Source organism: Osmia lignaria, unplaced genomic scaffold (genome assembly GCF_051020975.1).
Source record: "Osmia lignaria lignaria isolate PbOS001 unplaced genomic scaffold, iyOsmLign1 scaffold0041, whole genome shotgun sequence".
Taxonomy (NCBI): Eukaryota; Metazoa; Arthropoda; class Insecta; order Hymenoptera; family Megachilidae; genus Osmia; species Osmia lignaria.
The window spans coordinates 175,001-180,000 of record NW_027478182.1 but is presented as its reverse complement, the minus strand read 5'-3'; the positions used below and the strand labels follow the sequence as shown (position 1 = coordinate 180,000).

Genomic DNA, 5,000 nt, shown 5'->3' with positions numbered 1-5,000 from the left:
ACATCTACCACACCTCATTACTACCGGCGGCATCCGTTACCCACAGTTGTGGGATTGGGCAGCTCCACCGGCAGTTTTAGGGGTAAACAGTGTGTGGCCTGCCGTTTACCCGCGCTTTTTTGAATTTCTTCACGTTGACATTCAGAGCACTGGGCAGAAATCACATTGCGTCATCACCCGTGAGGGCCATCGCAATGCTTTGTTTTAATTAGACAGTCGGATTCCCCTAGTCCGTGCCAGTTCTGAGCTAAGCGTTGAATGGCGGCCGAAGAAGCGACCACGACGGCGTTAACCGCCACGGAAGCCTCGCAGCAAGGAAGATCCGCGGGAGGCCAAGGCACGGGACCGAGCTCGGATCCCGGGACGCGACCGAAGTCGCCAACCGTTCACCTCGCCCAGGCCCGGCACGTCAGCCAGACCCGCTTCCCGACCAAGCCCGACACGCCCCGCTCCTCAGAGCCAATCCTTATTCCGAAGTTACGGATCCAATTTGCCGACTTCCCTTACCTACATTAATCTATCGACTAGAGGCTCTTCACCTTGGAGACCTGCTGCTGATATGGGTACGAACCGGCGCGACACCTCCACGTGGCCCTCTCCTGGATTTTCAAGGTCCGAGGGGAAGATCCAGACACCGCCGCAACTGCGGTGCTCTTCGCGTTCCAAACCCTATCTCCCTGCTAGAGGTTTCCAGGGAACTCGAACGCTTATACAGAAAAGAAAACTCTTCCCAGATCTCCCGACGGCGTCTCCAGGTCATTTTGGGTTACCCCGACGAACACTCTTACGAGGGCCCGAATGGTATGCGGTTCCGCTGCCGGGTTCCGGAATAGGAACCGGATTCCCTTTCGCCCAATGGGTGTGCATCTCTGCAACTACTTCTTATAAATTCGATTTAGCCATATTTAACAGTTTTGTTGTTGCTTTTTAACTGAGAGCTTTAGGACACCTCATTTACATAGGATTTCTCTTAGGGCTTAGGATCGACTGACTCGTGTGCAACGGCTGTTCACACGAAACCCTTCTCCACGTCAGTCCTCCAGGGCCTCGCTGGAGTATTTGCTACTACCACCAAGATCTGCACCGACGGCGGCTCCAGGCAGGCTCACGCCCAGACCCTTCTGCGCACACCGCCGCGACCCTCCTACTCGTCAGGGCTTCATGGAGGACCAAATTTTGTCCAGCCCCACTTGCCACTGACGGCGGAGTATAGGCGCGACGCTTCAGCGCCATCCATTTTCAGGGCTAGTTGCTTCGGCAGGTGAGTTGTTACACACTCCTTAGCGGATTCCGACTTCCATGGCCACCGTCCTGCTGTCTTAAGCAACCAACGCCTTTCATGGTATCCCATAAGCGTCGACTTAGGCGCCTTAACTCTGCGTTTGGTTCATCCCACAGCGCCAGTTCTGCTTACCAAAATTGGCCCACTTGGCACTCTGATCCAATAATAAAATCTCATGGCTTCATTTGATGCAAGCAAGCCAGAGATCTCACCCATTTAAAGTTTGAGAATAGGTTGAGGTCGTTTCGGCCCCAAGGCCTCTAATCATTCGCTTTACCAGATGAGACTCGCAATAACGTTCGAGCGAGTGCCAGCTATCCTGAGGGAAACTTCGGAGGGAACCAGCTACTAGATGGTTCGATTAGTCTTTCGCCCCTATACCCAGTTCCGACGATCGATTTGCACGTCAGAATCGCTACGGACCTCCATCAGGGTTTCCCCTGACTTCGTCCTGACCAGGCATAGTTCACCATCTTTCGGGTCCCAACGTGTACGCTCTAGGTGCGCCTCTTCTCGCAATGAGAACGAGACGCCCCGGGAGTGCGAGGCCTAATCGTAACGAGGCCCATCCTCCCTAGGTCGACGCAGAGGACGACATTCACTTTCATTTCGCCTTTAGGTTTATTTATATCCCAATGACTTGCGCACATGTTAGACTCCTTGGTCCGTGTTTCAAGACGGGTCCTGAGAGTACCCAAAGCAATAGCGTCGCCGACCGGTAATTCAAAGCTTGGCCAGTCCAAGGACTCCTCCTGCTAACAGCTGGCCAGACCCGGGGACGGCGCATAGTCCGTACATCCGGGTAATTATAACTGAACCTAGCTTGCGGCGGTCCTGACGCACACACATTCGAAAATGGATTGGTTGCGGCCTGATACCGTCTGAGTACCGTCGCGCAGTCGGCCAGGCAACCGAGGGTCTGTCACGAACACCGTTAAGGTGACGGACAGGCTCCGCCTCGGACCGTAGACCGACACGCAACGGGTCGCGACGTTCTACTAGGGGAGAAGTGCACGACTACCTCGCCGGAACATTCGCCGAAGGTGGTGTGCCCTCGCTAATGGAACCCGAAGGTCCATCCGGGGCATCGCGCACCAACGGGAGCCAGCGTTGTTGACGATGAATCTCCCCATTCGATCTTTTGGGTTTCTCAGGTTTACCCCTGAACGGTTTCACGTACTCTTGAACTCTCTCTTCAAAGTTCTTTTCAACTTTCCCTCACGGTACTTGTTCGCTATCGGTCTCGTGGTCGTATTTAGCCTTAGATGGAGTTTACCACCCACTTAGGGCTGCACTCTCAAGCAACCCGACTCTAAGGAGAGATCCTCCCGAAACGCGTACCGGTCACTACGGGCCTGGCACCCTCTATGGGTAAATGGCCCCATTCAAGATGGACTTGGACGCAATTCGATGTCTCGGGATAAACGGATCCTCCTGAACACTACATTTCCCAGCGGCGGTACCGCGGGATTCAGTGCTGGGCTCATTCCTGTTCGCTCGCCGCTACTAAGGAAATCCTAGTTAGTTTCTTTTCCTCCGCTTAATAATATGCTTAAATTCAGCGGGTAATCTCGCCTACTCTGAGGTCGTCAATTTCTTTGGTTTCATCGAAAGGTGAATAATGATGCTCGATGCAAAAAAAAAAAAAATAAACGAAAAGAAGCAAAAAAGCAAACACGTAGAGAAACTGTGCGTGAATCAACCTTTCGCATATTCAATTTTTCCTTCTCTCTCGTTTCAAAATGTTTGTATTTATCGTTCGATGAAACGAGCACAAGAGGGAAAAAAAAGTTGAGACACGACGTTCCCATAATTTTCGTGTTATTTCCTTTTTGCTTCAAACATTTTGCGGACTGCAGCTTCGTCGTATTGCTTTTATCAATTTTTAACAATTTCAAAGCGAAGACAACTCGCAAGACGATCCATTTCGTCTCGGTTCAATTTTAACGTCCGTCCGTATTATTTTTTGTTCCACAAGAGATTTCGAATAGGTTTCTTTATTTATCATCCCTTCTTTTCGAGCGCCACGGAAGCAAGAGGAAAAGCAAGAGCGAGAGAACATTTCGCGTATACTTCATTTAACAATTTTAACCAACACGCGATGTACTCCACACACCTCTTAGATTTAACAACTGCTTTTCTCTTCTTCTCCCCTTAGCGCAAGGGTAAACCCCATTTGTCTCTTCTTTGGAACGCAACAAAACTTTCGAGGACTGGACGACCGAGCGATGGTCGCGCGGTCTTCGCTTATCTTTAACAAACGAAGTAGTCCGTATGTATTCTAAATGTTGAAGCCTCCTAGAGCTTTAAGCCATGCGAGACATTGAAATGCTGTTTTAACGGGAGCATGCATAATTGCTGCAAACATACTTTTATCACAAGTTCTAGCCACGCCACGGAGGCTTCGAAGTTCCTTCACCATTCGCTTTCCTCTCTTTTGTTACACAGTTTTAGACTACGATCAGGGGTACCGAAACGCTGTATTGATTGTAAACAACCATTTTTATCTTGGAGCGGAGCGTTCCTTTACTCGTTAGATTTGTCTTGTCGCGTGTGTATTCGCTTTTTCGACGCTTTTTAACCATTTAACTTGTTTAGCGAAGCTAAACGCACAGACAGACAAAAAAAAAGGAACAGCATCGCGCGTCAAACAGCGACGACCCATCTGAAGCGATCTTTCATTTATACACCGTTTGTAAACAGAGAGATGTATAAAGCGCGGGGAATCATTCGAAACCCTGGGGCTATTCGAGCTTGCATTTCAGCAAATTATCATCTCAAACATTTCACTCGTTTGCTTTTTCTAAATTTATAGGAGAGCTTCTTTCGTTTATTTTTGACACACCTTTCGTAAATATCGTTTCTGGCAACGTCGGGAGCGTGGATTTCTACAAGTGAACAATCGCGCCGATCCGATAACTTCCAGCAGGATGGAGAATCTTTATAGATTATCTTCCGAGAACTCGGTGCTTTCACGGGCGGTCGTTTATAAATTTTAACGAACGACTCGCGCGCCGTGACGCACTTGCGCTAGTTCGAAGAGATATTTCGAAATTTGTTTCTCTCCTTTAACGGCCTGCATTTAGTGTATCGGTTGCGATTTTCGTCACATCGTTTCCACGACAAACGCCGACGAACTGCCCAACTATCGCTCGTACGTTGCGACTCTTTCTTTGTTTATCGTTCATTCATTCTTTCAATTTCGTTCGATAATCCCGCTCCGAAACGTTCTACTTTCGTTGAACGACGGCGAGATGTTTAGAAAGAAATGAATTACTCTTTTTTCGAGAAGCAAACGCAAGCAGTCTTTTGTTAAGAAAACGACCCTCAGCCAGGCGTGGTCCAGGAATTGTATCCGTGGACCGCAATGTGCGTTCGAAATGTCGATGTTCATGTGTCCTGCAGTTCACACGTTGACGCGCAATTAGCTGCGTTCTTCATCGACCCACGAGCCAAGTGATCCACCGTTCAGGGTAATCGTAAAATTTTGTATTTCAAACTCTTTAGATCTTTAGAGTGTTATTTTCATTATTAACACGCATCACATTCGATACCCACATCACTCTCCCACCCGGCGCGTGCGGGAGAGCGAATTCGGGCGTCGCCAACGTATTTGTTTGTTTGTTCGATCGTTGACGACACGATCGCGTCCAAGGACGGAAACCGTCGGAGAAACGCCCAGTGGCACGCTCCTCTCGACGGTCGGGCGTAAAGTACA

At 49.4% G+C, this 5,000-nt stretch overlaps 1 non-coding gene and 1 pseudogene across 1 annotated transcript; both read right to left on the bottom strand.

Annotated features, from left to right (window-relative positions):
- Positions 1-2,871, bottom strand: part of LOC143306942 (large subunit ribosomal RNA) — a 4,989-nt pseudogene extending 2,118 nt beyond the window's left edge.
- A 1,732-nt stretch (positions 2,872-4,603) lies between these two features.
- LOC143306954 (5.8S ribosomal RNA) lies at positions 4,604-4,758 on the bottom strand. Its single transcript, XR_013064213.1, has one exon. It is a non-coding gene; the product is annotated as a 5.8S ribosomal RNA (ribosomal RNA).
- Between the last annotated feature and the right edge of the window lie 242 nt (positions 4,759-5,000).